The 26,715-nt window shown below is 29.9% G+C and overlaps 1 protein-coding gene across 1 annotated transcript in view; it reads left to right on the forward strand.

Moving 5' to 3' along the window:
• Positions 1-6,365: 6,365 nt before the first annotated feature.
• Positions 6,366-26,715, forward strand: part of LOC145284825 (coiled-coil domain-containing protein 42 homolog) — a 360,633-nt gene continuing 340,283 nt past the window's right edge. Inside the window, exon 1 of the mRNA XM_080133795.1 lies at positions 6,366-6,444. The gene's annotated coding sequence lies outside the window, so the exon portion shown is untranslated. The remainder of the gene's footprint in view (positions 6,445-26,715) is intronic.

The raw sequence follows: 26,715 nt of genomic DNA on the forward strand, positions 1-26,715 counted from the left end.
CTATTCAATAATATTTGTATATATATATATATATTTAAAAGACCACAAAGAAACCTTTAATATAAACCCTAGCATTAGGCTTATATCCCCATGTATATCTGACATAGGAAATATAAGTAAAAAAATTCTTGATAGCGTTATACCTAACATTAAACAGAAAATAACAAACCACCTATGGATATCCTCAGATGAAGTAATAGATTGGTTCAAAAATATAAGTATTAGAAGTAACAGTATGTTAATTAGCTTCGATATAGACGCATATTATCCCTCCATAACACCACAACTCTTTAAAGATGCAATATCATTTGCAAAAACTCTCACTAGCATAACCAAAATAGAAACAGATATAGTTAACTTAGCGAGACGATCAATAATAAAATATGATAATAAACTTTGGACTAGGAATAACAGGGACCTAAACTTCGACATCACGATGGGATCGGCTGACTCAAGTCAGGCAACTGATGTAGTAGGCCTATACATATTGCAGAAACTAAGTGAAGAGATTCCAGAGCTAAAAGGTGGGCTATATCGTGATGATGCTCTGTTTTACATAAATGGTAGTATAAGAATAGTTAAGAACACCAAAACTAAGATAAAGAAAATATTTAATGATTTAGGGCTAACAATAACCTTCAATGAAAACTACAAAACCGTTAACTTTCTGGACCTTACCCTAGATATAATAAATAAAACATATGAACCTTACCACAAACCTAACCAGGCATTGTACTACATTGATAATAGATCTAATCACCCACCATCCATGAAAGCTGCAATAATACCAAACATATCTAAAAGACTATCTAAAATATCAATTAATGAAGACAAATTTAACAAAAATAGGGAGTATTATAACGAAGCAATAAAAAAATCAGGTTACAATAAAAAAATACAGTACATAAAGAACCATAATGTTGAACACACTAACTTTAGGACAAATGTAAATATAATATCATATAATAGAGTAATGAATAGAAATAGAAATAAAATAGAAACAAATAACAGAACTGATAACAACATAAGTACCAGCACTCGTGAAAAAACAATAAGAATGGAGAACAACACTAACACAAATAGAAAGAATAGGAGGAAGCAACAAACATGGTTCAACATCCCATACTCTATACATATTAAAAATAATATTCCAAAAGAATTCTATGAAATAATAGATAATAACTTTCCACCAAGCAATAAATTAAGTAAAATCATAAACAAAAACACTGTAAAAATTTCTTACTCAACCTCACCAAATTTAATTAGAAATATAATAGGAACGAACAGAGCCAAAATAGAAAAAGCAAATAATAATAACTTAGAAAATAATAGGAATGAAAACCGTGGATGCAACTGCCGTGTAGCTATAGAATGCCCGTTAGAAGGAAATTGCCTCGTATCAGATGTTGTATATAAATGTGAAGTTAAAACTAATAGAGGTATAAAAGCATACATTGGTAGTACGAGCACTCAGTTTAAAACCCGGCTAAACAATCATATTTCATCATTTAACAAAAACAATAATGGTAGCAAAAATATAATAAATAACACAGCAAACACTAATAATACTAATAATAACCATAGTGGGAGGGAAACAAATAGAAAGAAAAATAATAATGACACTGCACTTGGGGAATGGATACGTGAGTTAAAAAGCAAAAACATAGAGTACACTTTGAAATGGTCCGTGATAGGTAGGGCAAAAAGTTATCATCCATCAAAATCAGGCAAATGTTCCTTATGTTTACTAGAATCCTACAAAATACTAACATCTGATAAAAGCTCATTGTTAAATCACCGTACAGACAACATACAAATATGTCTGCATAAAAATAAGTTCCTAATATCAAGATATAGATAATAAGTAAACAAATAGATAGACAAAAAACTGAACAAAAATATTTTCTTTTCACCAAAAAAACCGAGTTTTAAGATAAATGAATAAAAAATATTAGAATAGCAAATAAACTTATAAATAACAAACCTGAACACAACATAAATACACATGATCAATAAATAATAATATGATTAATAAAAAAAAATTAAAATTAGCAAAAATGACAAAGATTAATAACAAAAAATAAATAAGTTATTTCCCTTTGACTACTAAATTATAAGGTAAATGCACAAATTCTAAAAGACGTAAGTTAATGACTGAATAAATAAGAAACAAAGAATTGATAGAGTTAATTCCCTTTAATACCAAAATCAGAAAAGACCGTAAACTTGACACTAAAAATTATAAATTGGAAACAACGAAAATAATTAACAAAAAACATAATATAAGAATAAGAAATAATAAATATGTACATAATGATAACCATTTTAGCCTAATAATAAAATAAATATGAGAAAAAAAACAATAACAGGAAAAAATATGTATAGACGGCCAGAAAAATAAAATGAAACGTAAACACCCAAGAGATACGATAAAAAAGGAAAAATTACTAGCTTAAGAAGAAGTTAAAAAATTAATTAAATAATTTCGTAAATAATAAATCAAACGTAATTAAAAATAAGAAAAAATTACTAGCTTAAGAAGAAGTTAAAAAAAAATTAATTAAATAATTTCGTAAATAATAAATCAAACGTAATAAAAGAAGAAACAAAATAAGAATGCAGAATTAACATAACGGATATTAGATACATAAATTTGAAAGAAATTAAAAAACCAAAAAAATACGAAAATAAGGCTAACAAAAAGAAAATATAGATATATAAAAATCCCATGAAAAAATTTTTAAAGATGGCAACCTCGATAAAAAAATTCCATCCCCATGTGAGTTTTTAAAAACAAATCTTGACTGTAATTAATTTGATTTTAATTGTCTCTGAAGAGAACGGTAAAGAATGAAGATTCGGTATGCTATAATTAAAACAACCGTTTGTCTTTTTACCCTTCGAAACAGCTGTCAGACTAAGGAGGAAAAAAAATATATAATAACATGTCTTAAAAAATAATAAAAACAAAAATTGTGTACTAATAAATAAAAGGTGTTGTTTTTCTGATTATATAAATTATATTGCTCTGAATTCTCATCGAGCTAAACCGAAGTTAATATTGGTACAATCATCAATAAAATACCATTTAAAAGGTATTAAAATTGATTGTTAAAAAAATACATATATATATATATATATATATATATATATATATATATATATATATATTGAGTAAGATGATTGATAATTTATAATTAAAATTAAAAATTAAAAATCGTTTTCATAAGGAAGAACAAACAAACTCGTACGATCGTTTTGGAAACGATGTTTTTATTGAGATAGGCAATAAGTTTTGGACAAAGATTTTATCATATAGTTTTTGAAACAAAGTTTCCTCATCAGCAAAAATATTGGGTTTGTTTTTTTATATAAAAACACCAAAAATAAACCTAGCATTTTTTTAAAGTAAGGTAGATGTATCTGGAATATATTTAAAATATAAAGGAAAATAGTTACTTTTTTGATGTTGATAAACAAAGTAAGATAAAATGAAAATAAAATTAAAAATACAAATAAAATAAAATAAAATAATATATATATATATATATATATATATATATATATATATATATATATATATACAACACAATCTAGTGGACACACCGGTTCTCACAAGATCGCTGAAGTTAAGCAACGATGATCCTGGCTGGGTTAAGATGGGTGACCATTTGGGAAGTCTAGGTGCTGTATGTACTTCGTCGAGTCGTAGAAATTTCCAGGTTAGTATTTGTGGGCGCATTAGTCCACTGCAAGATATGCATCCCCTGTCTCCGTTAAGACATGTATCTAGGAGAAGGACAATTCTGATGTAAATACCTGCGGGATGCTCTGTCTTTGCACCGACAAGATTAGAAGTAATACAAAAAGGGTTAATCACTATAAATCAATTATCTGTGTGGATGTCCTAGCAACTTAGTTGTTGTGGCGGAACCTTATACGTCGAAATCAGTATATATATAATCTACCCGGCGTTGATCGGGAATCTTTACTTTCATTTTTAACCCTTCTTTTTAAACATTTTTTTGCTATGACCATATATGAGGTAATCACGTGTGACGTCGTCATGTAAGACGTCATCTTCCATGACATTAACTATATATGCTGCATATATATATACCTCCTGCTATGACGTCATATATGACGTGTGTAAACATACAGAGGAGTACGGCTTATAATATATATGATGAAAATAATTAAAATAGTATTCCGACAAAATAGTATTATGTGTTCATCATCGTTTCGTCTTTATTTCGAGACTTCCTGAGGAATCTCGAAATAAAGACGAAACGTTGATGAACACATAATACGGTTTATATATATATATATATATATATATATATATATATATATATATATATATATAATACTGCAAAAGAGCCTCTGTGGGTAACTACTTATGCCTCTTCCTCTTGGAATGACCTTTCTAGTAAATGAAATGGCCAGCATTTACCAGCTAAAATATATAGCTCATTGTGTAAAAAAAAGAGCACTCATGTAGCTGACGATCTTTACATTTGTAGTTTGCTTATAATCAGTAGATAGTGAGAAACATTTACCTTGATTGTGTTTACGGAAAAGCCCATTTCTCGCATGCTTTTCCCGTTAGGGATCCCCCCACCCCGCCTTTTTTCTTTCTATTCAAAAAATGCTACGTTGCCTAAAGTGTGTTTATTCATAAAGTCTGAAAAAATGCTGGTTTTGAAAATTTTCAAACGATATAATGCTTGAAATTTTCGAACTAGACATTGAAACAATTGTAACGTAAAATGAAATACACTTTTTGTTGTCATCAACACCTTGTCTTGAAGTCTTGACTTTGCACACACAGTATATTAATGCTCAATTATGAAATGTGATAATTTTGTAGCTTAATCCTTAAGTCAACCATTTTTGGTTTAAAACCTGTTGGTATATGAAAATTTACTGAATTAAACGAACTCAGTATGTTACATATAAGTCTATATATATATATATATATATATATATATATATATATATATATATATAAAAATAAAATATGTTTTAACTCTTTTTCAAAGTGTCTTTAACATGTTTTATTAACTATTTGCTCTTATATATATATATATATAAATGTGTATATACATGTATATATATACATATATATATGTATATATATATATATCAACTAACATAATATTTAAAAAACACACACACACACATTTAACTAGACCTAGATTTAAAATAGACCAGATCACTAGATATCTACTCTTCCCGCTAAAAAAGCACACATAAAGGAAGGGTTAAACCTAAGGTCAACTGGGCCTGCCCATTGGCTGATTAGGAAGGGGTCGGGTGAAACTAAGAAACTGATTGGCTAACTAGAAACAATAGAATGTGCGTATATAAAAACGCGAGAATACCGCAACACTTCGCATAAGCCTGGCGAATCCTAGCGTGGATGAAACGCGGAATATTCTGTGTACTCTAATTGCCATACAGAGAGAAAGAAAGAGAGAGAGAGAAAGAAAGAGAGAGAGAGAGTTTTATTTAAATTGGTTTCAGCGAACATCTACGACCGCTTCCCAGTGGGACAACATTTTTCGAATATAATAAATATTTAAAAAATGAAACAAATCGCAGACGACTAGCTTTGAAATATTCACCTGTTCTTTTCAGACTAAAACTGAGAGAAAGAATTATAAAAGAACTGATTGACTCGGTAGAGAATTGATTCGGCCACTCCTTTGTTTTGGCCGATGGCTTCAACGATAATCAAGAAATATCGAAGTTCAAACAGTCTGCTAAAGATGGACATAATCCAGAAAGCCTCTTAGCTATGTAAAAATGCCAGATCATCGATGCTAGCACGGAACAAGAGAAAATAATGGGCAAACGATTGCACAGCTACTCATAACATTTGATATTACTTACGCATATATGCACACATATACACGCAAACGCACCTACCCACACACCTACAAAAAAGCGCACACACACATATATATAAGAATAACCGATATATAGAGCGAGGTATACGTGTAACAGAGTGCGTATGGTAGATGGTTATGTGACACAAAGTCGGTTTACTGTGGGTGATAAACAATTCCCCTCAGAAGGGGCATTCTTCAAAAATAAAATTATTATAGAAGGGGTTCCCCCTCCATTGACTAAGAACAATTGATTTGAGTACAGAATCTGAGCAGAAACCACACTCCCGAGTGCGTATGGTAGCTATATTCAAATAGCAAGCTGTAAGCGAAATGATATCACGGTAAGAAAAAGTCTACAAAAAGAAAAGATAGAACGTTAGATTTGACGATCAAGTGAGAGACGTCGCAGAATTAAGGAAAAGTCACAAATGGAGGGGAAAATGGGGAAATAAATGACATATTACAAAAGAAAATGGAGTCGAGTTATTACTTGTCCTTTGCTCTTTGCGACGTAGATTGCATACAATGTTTGGATCCTCTGTGTAAACGTGTGAGTATCGTTTTAAATATTAACTATTCATTAATACATATGAAAATATGATTTCGTATATTAAGTATATTTTCTATTTATTAATACATTTCATTATATATTTTATATTTACTATTTATTACCAATATTATTATGTATATTAAGTACATTTTCTATTTATTAATACATTTCATTATGTATTTTTATATTTACTATATATTACCAATATTATTATGTATATTAAGTACATTTTGTTTTTATTGATACATTTCATTATATATTTTTATATTTACTATTTATTACCAATATTATTATGTATATTAAGTACATTTTCTATTTATTAATACATTTCATTATATATTTTTATATTTACTATATATTACCAATATTATTATGTATATTAAGTACATTTTGTTTTTATTAATATATGTCATTATATATTTTTATATTTAATATTCATTACCAATATTATTATGTATATTAAGTACATTTTCTATTTATTAATACATTTCATTATATATTTTTATATTTACTATATATTACCAATATTATTATGTATATTAAGTACATTTTGTTTTTATTAATATATGTCATTATATATTTTTATATTTACTATTCATTACCAATATTATTATGTATATTAAGTACATTTTCTATTTATTAATACATTTCATTATATATTTTTATATTAACTATTTTTCCTATTTCATATGTTTACTACATATATTTCGTATATTTACTATTTATTACTACAAATGATTGTTATATATATTTTGTATATCAACTATTTATTAATATATATAATTACTTAATATATGTTGCATATTTTCTATTTATTAATATATAAAATTATTAAATAAGTTTTATACTTTTACCATATGTTACTATGTATGATCATCATGATTATATATATGAAGCACATTTACTATTTATTATCACATATTATATATATTGTATATTTACTATTAATTAATACATAATTTTATTATATATATATGTATATATATGTGTGTGTGTGTGTGTGTGTGTGTGTGTGTGTGTGTGTGTGTGTGTGTGTGTGTGTGTGTGTGTGCGTGCGTGCTGTATATTTACTATTTATTACTCCATAGTTGGTGTTTTAAAGCGTGAGGGGAAAAATGAAGTGTAAGTCGAAAATGTCCAACTTGAAAATTGAAACTTTCATATAATTTAATCTTGTCTATATTTTAATATCATATAGAGTTGACTCAAATTAATATCAAATCATAAAATTGTTGCAATTTTTTGTGAATAAGGTAATTTGGCGTTGTATTGAATAACATATTACTGCATATTATGACTATATATATTTTGTATATACAAAAATATCTGTTTACTATCAAAATTGTATGGCTATTTATATATATTTTGTATATTTATTATTACCTATTTTTAGTATATGCATATATATATATAAATATTATTTATCATAAATGATCCCCATATTGTGTTTAATTCTATACTAATATTTCAATCGTCACCCAACTTAAGCGCTGCTTCTTTGAGTTGTCTTACTCTTCAATTTTCTTCTCTGGCTATAATATTTATTTTGTTCCATCCGAGTAGATAGTTTCCCTATTTACTCTATATGCTGTCAGCCATGCCCAAATTTTCCACCTCTCTACGTATTCCTGATTTTTGCTGCTCTTTGAACCTTGCGATATGCGTGCGGCGGCATATATTCCATTTATCTAGTTTTCCACATTCACATAAAATTATTGGTAGTACATCACATATGCCGCAGCTAATTGATCGTTTCTGAACTCTGCATCATGTCTTTCAGCGTTTAATCCCTTGAACGATAAACACGTTAAAAAATAATATATTTCCTACTTGTTAGTGTAGGCATTCCAGCGTTGCAGTACAGTAGGCGACGTTCTAAAACATGTTTGCAATGCATCTGAATGCAGTAAAATACCCGCATATGTCAGTGGTGAATGTAAACGTGTTACAAACGGTCAGTGTGACATGTCCTACAAGACTCCGAGACGGCGTGCTCTCAATTTAATACTTTTGAAAGAAACAATCGAATTGGATTTATGCCAGAGCAACAGGGATTTAATTGTCCACCAACTTTTCGGGTAAATTAAAAATTAAACACACGAAACGAGAAATTTAATTTTATGATGGGTTTTGACTTGCGAACAGAACACGTGTTCCTAATCCGTGGGATTCTTTTAAACAGAAATCGATTATAAAATTCTGCGATGTTTGTTCGGCATTCGGAGGAGTTTGTACAAAGTGGAACAGAAAAAGTATGCTACATTCTTAAAGGATACAGAAGTGAAAACAAATATATATATATATATATATATATATATATATATATATATATATATATATATATATTGGGGGGTCAATATAAATATATATATATATATATTGGAGCTCAAGGATTGGTGTGGGCGGTGGTTAAGAGCTTCTCCCAATCTAATTTTCCCCACGTGCATGTCGTGAGTTCTGCCACGCTAACGGGGCTCTGGTGAGTGGCGAGTGTTCAGCGCCAGAAAAATTATCCCCATTGCCTTGTGAGATAAGGTTTATGAACCAAAGGTTAATGGTGAGATAACCCTTACAGAAACCTCCAGAGGAGTTTAGGTTCTGTTGACTGCAGCATTCATAACCGACTGGCGTGTGGACCATGCTCTGGTGTCCAGCTACCTTAGTCCCAGTCATGTGTAAATGACATTAGCGGGGTAGAAGGAGCTCCTGTAAGCCGTGGTGGAGGCAATATTTCTAGGAGAGGACAACTCTTACAAGAAATCTGCGGTCAAATAAATTACCAGTCATCTTGCAATGGCTTGTCACTGGGTTATTGTTGCTTAGACTTTGAGAGTGGCCGTCGTGTCGTACAAGCGCTTGTCACCTTAATACAACGATGTACAGATGTTAATTGAGATCTATCTTTTATCTTTTATCTTCTTCTATCTTATCTTTATCTGTCGTTTATTTCTATTGCAAATTCTATGGCGATGGAGGAGTGGCAACGTGTACAGACTTGACCAGTATGGGGTACACAGCCACGAATCTGCACAGAGGCGACAGGAACCCTATCTAACATCGTTGTTGTGCCTTCACATGACAGAGGCCAACTCCGATGGGGGTTCCTGTGACTGAGCAGCCCTAATCAGGGAGAGCACTGCTCACCCTATGTCTTGGGAAAATGCTACAAAAGGTGCACTAAAAATTTGCAACAATACAAAGAGGCCTAAGCCACATTACAACATGAGCTAAGAAAGATTAAAAAAAACAATGGTGGATGAATATAACAGAGCAGATCCAAAAGGCATTTGACATAAAGAATTCGAAGGAATTTTATGGACTCCTGCGCTTAATATTTGGTCCTCCCACCTCTTCGATATCTCCCCTGATGTTAGAAGATGGTTCTGCTGTCATTAAGGATCCAGAAAATATCTTGAAAAGCTGTCAAGAGAATTTTACTGATGTGTTTCATAATCCCTCAGCAGTAGATGCTGATGCAATTGATAGCCTACCACAATGTGATATAATATTCAGAATGGATCGTTTGCTTAATCTGGTTGAGTTGCAGTTGGCTATCTCTCAAATCGGTAGTGGCAAGGCACTTGGTTTGGATGGTGTTCCAGTGGAACTTCTTAGGATTGGGGTGTGAATATTGCTAATGCTATCCTTGGTTTTGTTAAAGAAATCTGGGAAGGTGCTCCTGTTCCACAGGATTGGATTGATGGTGACTTGGTGACTCTGTTTAAAGGAAAGGGACAGAAGAATGTTTGTGACCACTACCGTGGGTTTATGCTTTTGGGAGCTGCTGGGAAAGTTCTCGCATGACTTCTATTAAACAGGTTACTCGAGGATTTTGTCCTAATGCTTTGCACATTAGTCCGAACCAAACGATCTGTTTAACATGCAGCAAAGTTTTCAAGTCTACTGTTCGTTTGAGAAGACATGTGATTGTTCATAGGAATACCCTTCAACCTCCAGAGGAAGTCAATTCGATGGAAATTGCTCAATTTGTATGTCACATCTGCTTCAAAATGTGCCTATCTGCGGCGGGAGTGCAGAGTTATCTGAGATGGCATGGACGACAAGATTGGGAGAACTCAATGTGACGGCGATCATCTGGAAAGATCCAGCAATCATATATATATATATATATATATATATATATATATATATATATATATATATCACGGAAATGACTAAGATCTCTCTGATTCTCTCTCCTCTGATCTTAAGCGCGTGGTACAATGGGAGACGAGGTTAGGGTTACTTTAAATGCATCTAAAACCAAGCCAAATGTGTGATTTCACTTGATAGCAAATATTCTATTTTGAAATTTCAGTTAAACAAAATAATGATCTATCTCTGTAGTTTATTTGCGGTTCGGGTTGGCACGCCTTTCTTTGAACCAAAAATCGAACGTATTGGTTTTTGATCCATTTGTAAAACGAATGATCTACCCTGAATAAACATGTTATTTTTGTTATAGCGCACACAATTGCCTACCTTTATTTTCGATCTACCTATAATTGCTTTCTGCCGATAATAAGGTATTTGAAGTATGGGCAATCGGTTTGGTTGATCTTTCTTAAATTCTGTGTATAAACACAGCTACTAGACTATATTCGCTTGCGTTTGATGATACGATGAATTCCTTTTTTCGGGTCGTAATGCGTTAAAGCTAGATCCGATAATAAACGCTTTTTGTTAATTCTTCCTCGCATTTTTTCCAGCACCATTTTTACTTTTCCGTGGTAATTTATTTAACGTTGTTCTAAATTCCTGCACTTTTGGAACATACAGACTATAGTAACTTGCTAAGCCATGCATGACTGTAATTTTGTTATATTATCCACTCTAAGCATGCCTTTTAAAGATTCTGTTCTATTTATGTTAGATTTTTCCCTTTATGATAAATTATTAAATATTTGATTTTGTACACGGCAAATTCACATTTTCAATGCCCACTTTAAATCTGTACTTAACTATTTCACGAATATGAATTTTGTGTTTTTCCATCGTTTTTACTTTTTAACACAAAGTTTTCCAAGTAGGCCACTGCAAAATACAGATAAGCTAGCTTCGCATTCACAATTTGTTGAAATAAATTAGGGCCAACTTTCAAACCGAAAGTCAAACGTTTTAAGGAAAATAATCCTTCATGCGTATTAATCGTCAGATATTTTGCACATTCCTTCGTGACTTTGACCTGCAAATATGCCTCGGATAAATCAATATTCGGGAAGATCTTTTTACTATTCAATTTTGAAAGGAGTTCGTCTAGTGTAGGAAGCGAATAGTTGTGTGTTTTTAAACAGTTGTTGACCGTTCGATCATTTTTATTTTAATGTTCTTCAGATATTTCTAGACCTAATCGCCATGTTTATTTTACATTCGTATGATCGAAAATAAATCAAGTAACTATTGTAATTATGTTCTATATCTTTTGTAATTATGTTCTATATCTTTTGTAATTATGTTGTATATCTTTTGTAATTATGTTCTATATCTTTTGTAATTATGTTCTATATCTTTTGTAATTATGCTGTATATCTTTTGTAATTATGTTCTATATCTTTTGTAATCATGCTCTATATCTTTTGTAATTATGTTCTATTTCTTTTGTAATCATGTTCTATTTCTTTTGTAATTATGTTCTATATCTTTTGTAATTACGTTCTATACCTTTTGTAATCATGCTCTATATCTTTTGTAATTATGTTCTATATCTTTTGTAATTATGTTCTATATCTTTTGTAATTATGTGCTATATCTTTTGTAATTATGTTCTATTTCTTTTGTAATTATGTTCTATTTCTTTTGTAATTATGTTCTATATCTTTTGTAATTATGTTCTATATCTTTTGTAATTATCTTCTATACCTTTTGTAATCATGCTTTATATCTTTTGTAATTATGTTCTATTTCTTTTGTAATTATGTTCTATATCTTTTGTAATCATGTTCTATATCTTTTGTAATTATGTTCTATATCTTTTGTAATTATGTTCTATATCTTTTGTAATTATGTTCTATATCTTTTGTAATTATGTTCTATATCTTTTGTAATTATGTTCTATATCTTTTGTAATTATCTTCTATACCTTTTGTAATCATGTTCTATATCTTTTGTAATTATGTTCTATATCTTTTGTAATTATGTTCTATATCTTGTGTAATTATGTTGTATATCTTTTGTAATTATGTTCTATATCTTTTGTAATTATGTTCTATATCTTTTGTAATTATGCTGTATATCTTTTGTAATTATGTTCTATATCTTTTGTAATCATGCTCTATATCTTTTGTAATTATGTTCTATTTCTTTTGTAATCATGTTCTATTTCTTTTGTAATTATGTTCTATATCTTTTGTAATTATGTTCTATTTCTTTTGTAATTATGTTCTATATCTTTTGTAATTACGTTCTATACCTTTTGTAATCATGCTCTATATCTTTTGTAATTATGTTCTATATCTTTTGTAATTATGTTCTATATCTTTTGTAATTATGTGCTATATCTTTTGTAATTATGTTCTATTTCTTTTGTAATTATGTTCTATATCTTTTGTAATTATCTTCTATACCTTTTGTAATTATGTTCTATATCTTTTGTAATTATGTTCTATATCTTTTGTAATTATGTTCTATATCTTTTGTAATTATCTTCTATATCTTTTGTAATTATCTTCTATACCTTTTGTAATCATGTTCTATATCTTTTGTAATTATGTTCTATATCTTTTGTAATTATGTTCTATATCTTTTGTAATTATGTTCTATATCTTTTGTAATTATGTTCTATATCTTTTGTAATTATGTTCTATATCTTTTGTAATTATGTTCTATATCTTTTGTAATTATGGTGTATATCTTTTGTAATTATTTTCTATATCTTTTGTAATTATGTTCTATTTCTTTTGTAATCATGTTCTATTTCTTTTGTAATTATGTTCTATTTCTTTTGTAATTATGTTCTATATCTTTTGTAATTACGTTCTATACCTTTTGTAATCATGCTCTATATCTTTTGTAATTATGTTCTATATCTTTTGTAATTATGTTCTATATCTTTTGTAATTATGTGCTATATCTTTTGTAATTATGTTCTATTTCTTTTGTAATTATGTTCTATATCTTTTGTAATTATCTTCTATACCTTTTGTAATTATGTTCTATATCTTTTGTAATTACGTTCTATATCTTTTGTAATTATGTTCTATATCTTTTGTAATTATGTTCTATATCTTTTGTAATTATGTTCTATATCTTTTGTAATTATGTTCTATATCTTTTGTAATTATCTTCTATACCTTTTGTAATCATGTTCTATATCTTTTGTAATTATGTTCTATATCTTTTGTAATTATGTTCTATATCTTTTGTAATTATGTTCTATATCTTTTGTGATTATGTTCTATATCTTTTGTAATTATGTTCTATTTCTTTTGTAATTATGTTCTATATCTTTTGTAATTATCTTCTATATCTTTTGTAATTATGTTCTATATCTTTTGTAATTATGTTCTATATCTTTTGTGATTATGTTCTATATCTTTTGTAATTATGTTCTATATCTTTTGTAATTATGTTCTATATCTTTTGTAATTATGTTCTATATCTTTTGTAATTATGTTCTATATCTTTTGTAATTATGTTCTATATCTTTTGTGATTATGTTCTATATATTTTGTAATTATATTCTATTTCTTTTGTAATTATGTTCTATATCTTTTGTAATTATCTTCTATATCTTTTGTAATTATGTTCTATATCTTTTGTAATTATGTTCTATATCTTTTGTAATTATGTTCTATATCTTTTGTAATTATGTTCTATATCTTTTGTAATTATCTTCTATATCTTTTGTAATTATGTTCTATATCTTTTGTAATTATGTTCTATATCTTTTGTAATTATGTTCTATATCTTTTGTAATTATGTTCTATATCTTTTGTAATTATGTTCTATATCTTTTGTAATTATCTTCTATACCTTTTGTAATCATGTTCTATATCTTTTGTAATTATGTTCTATATCTTTTGTAATTATGTTCTATATCTTTTGTAATTATGTTCTATATCTTATGTGATTATGTTCTATATCTTTTGTAATTATGTTCTATTTCTTTTGTAATTATGTTCTATATCTTTTGTAATAATCTTCTATATCTTTTGTAATTATGTTCTATATCTTTTGTAATTATGTTCTATATCTTTTGTAATTATGTTCTATATCTTTTGTAATTATGTTCTATATCTTTTGTAATTATCTTCTATACCTTTTGTAATCATGCTCTATATCTTTTGTAATTATGTTCTATATCTTTTGTAATTATGTTCTATATCTTTTGTAATTATGTTCTATATCTTTTGTAATTATCTTCTATACCTTTTGTAATCATGTTCTATATCTTTTGTAATTATGTTCTATATCTTTTGTAATTATGTTCTATATCTTTTGTAATTATGTTCTATATCTTATGTGATTATGTTCTATATCTTTTGTAATTATGTTCTATTTCTTTTGTAATTATGTTCTATATCTTTTGTAATTATCTTCTATATCTTTTGTAATTATGTTCTATATCTTTTGTAATTATGTTCTATATCTTTTGTAATTATGTTCTATATCTTTTGTAATTATGTTCTATATCTTTTGTAATTATCTTCTATACCTTTTGTAATCATGCTCTATATCTTTTGTAATTATGTTCTATATCTTTTGTAATTATGTTCTATTTCTTTTGTAATCATGTTCTATATCTTTTGTAATTATGTTCTATATCTTTTGTAATTATGTTCTATATCTTTTGTAATTATGTTCTATATATTTTCTATTAAATAAAACGAATGCATCTCAAGATTAAAAAATTTACCAAAGTTCGCCATTTATGTAAAGTCTAGATACGTTGCAAGTTTCAAGTTTTGGAATCTTTATATTCATTGGTTATCTCACATTAGGATGATGAAAAACCAGTAAGAAATACTTGTAACCTTTTATAGAAAACATCATATAAAAACATCAGGAATTAGAAATTCGTAGTCGCGATTTTCGATATTTTAGAGATTTATATTTGTTCTTTCTTTATTTATTTATTTAACAAACATAAGTCAAAAATAGTTGTAAAAGATTTTACGTCTTGTATTTTACAAGAAACATCAAATACCTTGGGATTAGAAAGTTTGCTTGAGTTAATAAATTTTCTAAGACCCGGATAAATTGGGATTATCAATTTTTGTTCAATTTATATTTACTAGTGGGGGTGGGCTTTGCCCAGACTTAAAGATATGCTTAAATATGATATTTTAATTTGTCCAATTAATTGTGTATATTATTAATTTGTGTATATTAATTTGTGTATATTATTATTGAGTCGTGATTTCAAAAGTAAAAAAGAGTATTTAGGTACCATCAGCTAGAATCGAAACTGTAGCATTAAAAGCTGGTGACGTTACCACTTTTCCAACGTGACACGCATATGAACTGATGAAAAATAAAAGAAATATCATCAACGTACAAAATGTATTAAGATTTTTCCAATTTTGACCCATTTTTGACCCCTAACAAACTATTTTAACTGGCTAAAAGCCCATCAAAATTCCAATCATTTGAGGCCCCTAGCGGCACCCTGTGACTTTTAGTTTCGGAGGAGATAGAGTATATTATTATTTTATTATTTTTATTAATTTTATTTTTATTATACATATATATATTATCATTTTTATTATATATATATATATATTTATTATTTTATATATATATATTTATATATATATATTATTATTATTATTATTATGATTTTATTTTATTATGTGTGTGTGTGTTTGTGTTTGTGTGTGTGTGTGTGTGTGTGTGTGTGTGTGTGTGTGTGTGTGTGTGTGTGTGTGTGTGTGTGTAATAAAAGAGATGCAATTTTTCCCCTTTGGACGAAACTACCTTAGGTTGACAACAACAGATGGCACATAATAGATAACCACGATTACGTCATTAAGCATTATGTTATCTAACTATCGCAATTACATACACATTATTTCGTAATATTACAAAATTACATTTAGTCCGAGGAGCGTCATGACCATCATCTTCCCAGCCTAAAGAGAAAGTAGCTCAAATTTCACCCTCACTGTACCGACTTCTCTTACGACACTATTCTACACCGAGTTATTTTTTAATAGTTTTTGCACTTTTCCTGGGTGTTAACTGTCATTAAATAACTACAGATCCCCTACACAAAAGCTTATTCTTACCGCTTTGATCTAACACGAACAATGATTTCTCCCTTTTAAATATCTGGCGCTACTGATTGGATGAGAAGTACTCATTCTACAATTCCAACATTCTATTATTCAGCCATTAAACGACAGTCCGAAACTACATCAAAACGTCATTTTCTGTACGTACACAATATTCTTACATTTTATGGACATTTTACTTCTGATATTCTCTTACATTTTATTGTTTATTATTGAAAATGTTACTCCACACCAAAACACACAAAAAAAATTACTTCTTTCAAACACGTAAGTTACCTTTATCGTTGGCTTATCTGAGAATCCATTAACGCGTTTTCTACTACGGTAGTGACTAAGACAGACAGAGCGAAAGAGAGAGAGAGAGCGAGAGAGAGAGGGGGAGAGAGACACTTAGGGAGTGAGGATGAGAGATATACTTATATCGGCTGACGTACATGAATGAGGACAACATAGCAACATGAACATCGAGTCCGATGTTGTACGCAGCACGTTTCAGGGAGCGTGGAGTCTTTTGTTATTATATGTTGTTTTTTTTTTGGTGGTGTTTGGAGGGTTGCTGACTAATTTTCTTGGCTGGAGATTATATTTATAGGTAATTATGAACAGAAAATTCGGTGCAAGTCCACATTAGCACTTGTGGCGATAAAAAAATAAATAAAACCCGTCCTCGTGTACTTCCTCTCACGGAATGTCATCAGTGGTAGTGCTTGTTCTCATATCGAAAAACAGTGAAATTATGTTTGGTGGGAGTGCAATAATTGATCCGCCCTATTTTTTAAATAGTATTTTCAAGTTTAATTAAAGTTTTACGATATCTGTTTTTATTAAATTGTTAGGTGAAAGTACAGAAAGAGGCACACAACACCCTCCCGTCACCATGTTAAGAATAGCTTTTTAACGCTTTTATTTCAGCATGGATCAATAAATGTGTGAGTACTTTTATTTTCTGGAATTAAAAATATGTACTCGACGAGACCACGAGTGTTTTTGTTTTAATAATTATTATTTATTCAAAAAAAAAAAAAAAAATTTCAATTGATCAAAACATGTTTTTCCCAAAACTTATTAAGAATCTTTAATTACCATATTTTTCATGAACATGCTATAATTTTTTTTTAATTCTACAATAACAAAATAATCCAAGCTCTCTGAAAAGCGCTGCGTACAACATTGGAGCTGATGCGTATTTGGCTATGGGGGAGACTCACTCCTGTACGTCTGCCCTTATATCTGTTTTTGTTTCCATTCGAACACGCTTCTCATACTTTACATACATCTAACAATTTAATAAAAAACACAATTAATTTGTAAGACTTAATTTTAACTTGAACATACAAACATAACGCGGTACGCACCAATTTATTTTACATACTAAGGACCGTTTTAATAAATTCACGTGCTTGTACATAATTTAAACAAGACGTAACTCACCGTCAGATCGGCCTTGCTCAGAACACGACGTTGACCGTCGAGCTCAGCTGATTATGAAAGCTTAACAAACGCTACTAAAAAAATGGAGGAAACATGTAAACATAATAATTGAAACAGGCGATATAAACAAAACAATAAGAAACCAAGAAACAACGACCTACAGCAACAATTTGTCGGTTTTATTTATTTATTTTGTAATATAATACGTTTTTTTCTACTGTAATTGGTTTTGTTCCTTCGTACAACGAAAAGTTCAAAATAAAACACGTAAGCAAAGTTTTTTGTTTTTTTTACTTTTGTGTAACAATTAATGAAACTTTTTTTTTAAACAAAAAGATTCATGAATCATGTTTTTTTTTGTTTTATTTTTAAGAGTGGTTCTTAACAGAGAGATGTTGGGCAGGGGTGTCTATTCCGACAGACGTTCTTAACATGGGGAGATTAGGTGGGGTATTTTTCCCGAAAGCAGTTCTTAAAATGGATGGGTTGAGGAGTGTTAATTTCGATAGCCGTTCTTAACATTGGGGGGGGGCATTACGTGGGCGTGCATCTCCACCAACATCCATTCTTCTCATATCTTTTTTTGGCGATGATGCACTTCTCGCTACAAGAAATGCAATTTCTTTTTGGTTTTGTTTTGTTTTTTGTTGTTGGTTTTTTTTTTTTTTTTCTTTTTTTTCATACAGCAATTATTTTTGTTCTTGACTATATGAGAACGATTGTCCCGGCGTCAGCATTTAGTTTTCAAAACTAGATATATTCATTTTTTTTCTTCCAGTTTTCACAAAAAGGATGTTACAGGTGTATGCTTCTTAATAAATTTAATATGATTTTTATTTCCGTCCAGTTTTTATTTCGAAAAGTACGTTTGCTACTTTGCAGTGCATTGATTGGCTGATTGACGTCTTACCTCACATTACAATCAAACTCGAGCGCATGACGTCATGTTCCGAGCAAAGCCGATCGAACGCTGAGTTACATCGGGTTCAAATTATGCACAAGTACCAAATTCACAATGCTTGAAATTTAAAGTGGTGTATTATTATTTCTAAAAATATTTAAAAAATACAGTAACACTCCAAATATATATATATATATATATATATATATAATATATATATATTATCTTTCGCCAGCCAGTTAAAATAAGTGCATAAGTACCAAAAAAGTGATTTTTAATATCGTATTCAGCTACATCCATAACAAGTGGTACTAGATTAAATGGTTTCTTTTATTGTCGCTACCCCATAATCATGTGATTAATATTTTACCAGACGAAAAAGAATCACGAGAGCCAACACCGTACTTACATTATTCACAAATAAGTAGTTTTCCGATTAAAAAATAAAATCATTATCAATTACCTACGTTATTCGTGAACTATTTGCGTTTACATAAAAAAAAACGCATTATCATTGTTTGCGAATAGGTAGTTTTTAAAATATTATATTATAACTTTATTTTTTAATATTAGAATAAAAGATCCCGTTGGTTTAAATAAAGGTGATTAAGCAAAAAGTTATTTTATAGAACCTACTGTTGCGAAATTAATAGACCAAATAAATATTTGGCTTGCATACGTATTTATAACCTATTTGCGTTATAAAAAGACTAATATAAGTTTTACAGTTTTTTTCCTGATCGACGCACATCCTATAACTAAAAGTGGATCTTAAAGGTTAACACGGATATCTGACAAACAAGGATTACTTACAAAACACTCTCCACTAGCATGTTCAGAATGGCTTTCAAAATAATAACATTATTTCAGCATGGTAACAAAAAGTAAATAAGTACCTAACATTTATATTTTTCCGACCGACACTGCACACCCAAAACATTTACGTTTTTTCGACCGACACTGCGTACCCAAAATCACAAGGTCGGTTCATAGTATTTGCGCGTGGGGATCATGACAACGTTTATCAAGATTAAATTTTGGGCAGATACTTTGAGAAACCGACCCTTACAAAATGGGGTACCTAATCCGACATCCGTTCTTAACAGGGTTAAGTTGGGAGTGTCTATTCCAAAAGTCGTTCTTAACATAGGGAGGTTGGTTTTGGAGGTTGGGGTTTGGGCATTACCAACAACAGCCGTACTTAAACTTTCTACGAGGGTGGGGCATGCTTCCACCGGACAGCGCCGGTTAACGGGTCCTGCTAGTAAGTTATTATAATAGATACATTTTATGTTTTGAATTCAGTATAATAGATAATAAATATTATTTTATTATTGGAAATGATGGGGATATTCTGAAGGCTTTTTAATCCAGTTTAAATTTTGCAAGCATTTGTTTAACATTAGGGTACGCATGCAGAGAGTGATCTAGACATAACTCAGCGCCCGCCCAGTTTTCCCCGAAACATGACGTCAACAGCCGGAGTAAGCCGAGCGTAAAAAAAATTACTGGCACGGACGAAAACTTGTGCATCATGTGGACACAGGTGCAATCTTATTATAAGAGGAAAGGTAAGCCATGGCTATGCCTGGAGGTGTCAGACTACCAAATGCCGAAAGTTTACATCAATCCTGACTGGTACCTTGTTTGCCATGTCTAGGTTGACAATTGCGATCATACTTAAAATAATAAAATAATCTACTTGTGGGCGTTCGAGCGAGCAACACAGAAAGACCTCCACTACGCACAACAACATCTGTTTTAATATGAAAGAAAAAAAAAATATCCGACCCAGCTTTGTTTCAATTTTTCCAGTTTTCAGGTTTACCCATGAAAAAAAAACACCCATAAAAAAAGAAAATTGTTTCAATTATTCTTGAAAAATAAAAACTTAACAAATTCCTTGAACGTATTTATTTGACTTACCTTTGAACCTTTTCTCGAACAAAAAGTCTTTAACATCATTTATATATATATATATATATATATATATATATATATATATATATATATATATAATGTTAAAGATTAGGTTAAATATATATATAATAAATTCCACATCCAAACAACGTCGCAACTCACAAGAGCCATAACAATCAACGAACCGGAAGTACAAGACTCGAGTTTCGCCCTCATTTGGGCTCATCAGTTAGACACATCATTTGGGCTCAGCAGTTAAACACAAATGAGGGCAGAACTCGAGTCTTGGACTTCCGGTTTGTTGACTGTTATGGCTCTTGTGAGCTGCAACGCTGTTTGGCTGTGGAATTTATTATATACAATCTCTCACATTCTGAAAATCCATATATATATATATATATATATATATATATATATATATATATATAGATAGATAGATAGATAGATAGATAGATAGATAGATAGATAGATATTGTTATAACATTTTTCTTTACAGTTAATAAAACTTAAAATTTAAGGTAGGTTTTCTTTTCTTGTTATGCTCTTATCGGTGACGCTCGGATTAATTTCCTCGGAGACGCTCGGCTTACTCCGGCTGTTGACATCATGTTCCAGGTAAAGCCGAGTGGACTCTGAGTTACGTCTGGATCACTCTCTGCATAAGAGCCAACATTGGTATAATAGTTCTCATAATTAGAAATCCAGCGTTATTATGCACTAGTGTCAACTAATTTTAAATGCAAAAAAAACAGTTAAGACCAGTGGCTTAATGAAACTGAATTTAGAAAGAAATCATTGTGTTCACATATGCATTAAAGAAAATTATACAATAACACAACTCTACCTTTTATTGAGTTCGATTTTATAAGAACCGGAGTTTCCTCTAGAAAATCACAACAATGCTATTGTTATATATATGTATGTTAGTGTTTGTGTGTGTGGCTGTTTTTTGTAGCTGTATGTGTGGTTGTGTTTGTCTGTGCGTGTAGTCAGGCATCATTCTTTCCATTTAGGTAGATTTCTTTAAATAACACAAACAATTCCTATCTACATGTTTTGGTGTGTATCCTTTGGATTATTAGTAAATCACTTGTTATTAAATATTTAAAAAAAAACACTTCTATAAATATTGGGAGTTATTATTCTTGGCGATGGAGTCAAATGAATTTGGATCAACGGTGATTATGGCAAATTTATTTGCGAGTTCTTGTCTGGAGGACGAAATTAATAAGATTAGAAAGGATTCAAATAAAATTATGTAGAAAGTAATTGTATGTGTTATTTAATTATATATATATATATTTTAAATCTCAAAGGCTGTATATATATATATATATATATATATATATATATATATATATATATATATATATATATATATATATATATAGATATATAAGAAATGTATGTGATGAGTACCGAAAATAAAAAAATACGATTTTAAAAATAATTTTTGACATATAGGTGAAAAAAAGATTTTGTACAGGGGAATATTTTACGTTAAACCGGCAAAGAAGATAACAAAATCTTAGCAAACAATTTCTTAAAAAAAAAAGAATTATTGACATCTGAAGATATACATAAGTTGTAGAGCATTCGACTGCTGATCGATTGGTCCCCTTGTTGCATAGAAGATATTCATATTGGAGGGAGACGGCGGACATGTATATAATAATGATGAGGGGGGGAGAGAGAGAGAAGATGTTTATACGTATTACAGTTCTGTAGATTCTTGTAACATATATTAGGGAAGGTTGAGATAGGGGATACACATTCTTGTGAGAGTTACATAAAGTTCCTAATAACGATGAGGTTGACAAAGTTCATATAAGGATGTTTCACACATTACCTTTTGCTGTTGAATGATAACACGACACAGTTTTACAAAACATGATGATAACTTCTTTATTATCGTATCGACCGGGCGAATGATGATGCTGTCAAGGAATTCAAAGTCGTACGACATGATTAAACGTTCCCTCTTCGCTTCTAAAGGGACTCTCCTCTGATCATGTCAGCTCTGTCCGACCGGCTCTGCTCGTTGTTCGATCCGGACTCGACTGCCTAGCTCCTATTTTGAGAATTAATTTTTGATGTGACGTCTGATGTGTGGTCTCAAAACGTGATCGACTCACCTGGCTTTAACATACATTTCCAAATCACACTTCTGCAACAAAGAATTCTCACTAATCTATCTGTCAACCTAACTTATTTTTCCTTATATTTTTAAATTGTATTGTTCATTATTTTTAGCTGACCTTTTTAATTAAGTCTCCATAAAAGAATGAACAATTAAATGCTTTTTACAATACAAACATATCTAAACTATTTTATATGAAATTTAACAATGCAAAATTCTAACATTCCATTTTGTGAATCTATTTCTGAATCTTGCTTACAAAGTTCGAATCTTGGTCTATCTCAATCTCATTTTCACTTATCTAATGTTCTTCTTACTTACAGGAAAAAGAAACAGCCCTTTTTCCTGTAACACCCTGCTCAAGCCCCTGAGGTACCTCATCATTTTATTTTAATTTTTTTCTTAAGGGTTCAATTTCAGATAAAAGAATAGGTACAATTTAAAATCGTCGCAAACTATTTATTCGTTTGCATATTTAAAAACTAAACATTAATCAGAAGTGACTTTTTCCATGGCACTCATCGTCAAGCCCAAATATCAGCTGACGTTATATTGTAAACAAACACAGATTAATTTAATGAACGACATTATCATTATTATTGTTTTATTGTTTTATTTTTATTTATTTATTTCAGTATTTTTTTTTTTGCGAATTAGTCCACGTCTGAAATTATTCCTTGTAATATATAATATTCAATAAAAGATTTATTATATAATATATACGCAATCTGTTTGAATTAAAATATTGCGTTTAAGCATATTGTATGACCGAACAACGCCGAGCCTCCAGCTTTTATATATATATATATATATATATATATATATAGAGAGAGAGAGAGAGAGAGAGAGAGAGAGAAACAGACCTAGTTATGTGTTCATCAACGTTTCGTCTTTATTTCGAGTCTTCCTCTGGATGAATGAGATTATATAAATTTATCCAGAGGAAATCTCGAAATGCAGACGAAACGTTGATGAACACATAACCACGGCCACCTAGAGTAAGAAGAAGGCCTGTTTACTGAAAATTTCTGCAGGCGATATAGGTAAGATTTGTCAGACTGTCAGTACTATATGAGGGCCATTTGAAAAAGAGCAATAAAACATTTTTAAAAGAAAAAGGAACACAGTTCGATTAATACTGAAACTGAACTTTATTCAATATAAAATATAAATATTATTTATGTAAAATTAAGTAATTTTAAAGCAATATACAATTTAATACTGATAAAACTGAATTATTAATTTAGGGGACAAACAATTAAAGATACATTAAACAAATATTTTTAGCCTTCGGAACAAGATCACAGTGTAGTATATTTCATGGCTGAGATTATTTTTGTTCCTATCCAGAGTGGCCCTTATTGGGAAGCTGGATTTTCCCTACACGATTATATGTTGAAATACTTAAATAACTATCACTTTAAATACAGTAATTATAATTAAAGTTTTGGTTTTCTGTTCTTCTATGCCCATTTTTTCTCATGTTTTTCATCAAAATGTGTAGCGTATTAGTTGTCTCACAGGCCATCATCAGTGATCGCTTACTGACAGTAACATGTGGTGTTCCCTGAAGACCAAGTGGCAAAAACTCTCCCCAGATTTTTAGTGTTCTCCACCTCTTGACCACTTGTGCAGATGATTGCATGTTATCGCAACAGCCGTTGTCACTGATTTTTCGTTGGCATCGGCCATTGATGTTTCCTGAGGGTTTGGGTGACAAAATGCCTCCAAAAGGTGCCAGATTTGAACTGCACACTTGCAGTGGAGATTTGGTCAGTACTCTCTCATCTCGGTCTTTCCATCCTCCCTGAAACTTCACAACAAGTTGGTGTGGTGTGGTGTGGCGCCAGTCGATGCCATCTACACCAGTTTTATTATTATTATTACTATTATTATTATGATAATAATAAGGGTGCTTGTGCAGTGTACGCACGTGTATTTTAAATATTGTTTCCAAGTTATATTAAATTTTGGGTTTGTATTACTGTACACATGGATATGTTTTTAGAGTTTTTATTATTATACACATAGATTCAAAAAGTGCTCAAAAACCAAATATATACCAAATAAATATTATCAAAGGCAAGATAAGTTACTCTTCTACCTATTTGGAAAGGTTTTTAGTGGTTTTACTAACTTTAACACGTGTAATCGCTTCGAAAATCATACAATGTTTATCGATATATTTTAAAAAGAAAAATGTCGGCATGCTTGGTAGAAAAGAAACTTATCTTGCCTTTGATAACATTTATTTGCTATATATTTGTTTTTTGACAACTTTTTCGAATCTATGTATATAGTAAAACAAACCCGCCATGTAAATTATTTATAGTTAAAATGTTATAAAAAACAAAAAATTGAAGTTTTAAATATATTTCAAAGAAATAAATTACGCCCGGTGCTAAAATATTGATAATTCAACGATCGTAAAAAATAATGCCGTAAAAAATGCTTACTTTAAAATATTTGAAAATACTCAGTGAAAAGTTTTATTTATTATTAAAAGAACGGACAGAAAAATATTATATAAAAATTGTTTGTTTTGCAGTAAAAAAAAAATAAAATAAAATGATATATTCGACTTTCTCCCATAAAAATAAAAGTTCAAACACGAATTCACTTACGATATTTGGATTAAAATTATCCCAAATATGCCATTATAATAACTATTATCCGAATGGAGAATTGTTTTTTTCTCTTTAGAACATACATGGACAATCGGTAACATATATTGGTAGCAATAATTTTTATGCCTGTTAGAATGACCACGTGGTTAAATACCGAAGCCGTCTATACCTAGAGCTTAATCAGGAAGTGGCGTTACGCTGTCATATGCATCGGCCTTCGTTCTCGGTAGCCACGGCATGACTCGGTTTGTTCCTTTTTTATTTCTCGGATTACTATTTTCATTATCCTCATCATATATATATATATATATATATATATATATATATATATATATATATATATATATATATATATATATATCCTAGCTCGAGGCCCGGCGTTGCTTGGTCGTCCAATTTGGCCACTCTGATGATTCGTAGACGACGAAACACGTGTCAGTGGATAATTATCTTTTAAGAATTATATATATATATATATATATATATATATATATAGCACGTCTTTCTTTGAATTTAATCATTTTTTATCATGTAATTAGTAATCTGATTGAAATGGCTGGCATTAATATTTATTTTTTTCGTTATCATCTGCCAAAAATACAAACATTTTAAAAATAGAAATTTGCGATACGACTGTAAATTGACTTTTCTTTGTAAAGCTTTCATTTTCCAGTCGATGATAGACAGAACCGGTATCTGGCAATCCTCTTGATAGTTTTGCACAGTTTTTCTTTTCTATTTTCGCGCTCATAATTCATAGCAGAACAACAGAAAGCAGAGATCGTTATTCATGAAACCTTTCAATGGTGTAAACAACAACAAACAAAGAAATAGCAAAGCATTTTTTTTTTTTTTTTGCCGCACAATTTAAACTCACTGGTTTGACATGTCATTCATCAAGAATCCCTCAGGTGAACAGTTGCAGTCGGAACAACAACGATTGAAGCGATAGTTTGCTTTAGTTTCATTCATTTCTTTTTCTTTTACGACCAAACTAGAATCATTTCATCAAACAGATCG

This window comes from Euprymna scolopes, chromosome 9, assembly GCF_053919585.1.
Source record: "Euprymna scolopes isolate OS-2025 chromosome 9, ASM5391958v1, whole genome shotgun sequence".
Lineage (NCBI taxonomy): Eukaryota > Metazoa > Mollusca > Cephalopoda > Sepiida > Sepiolidae > Euprymna > Euprymna scolopes.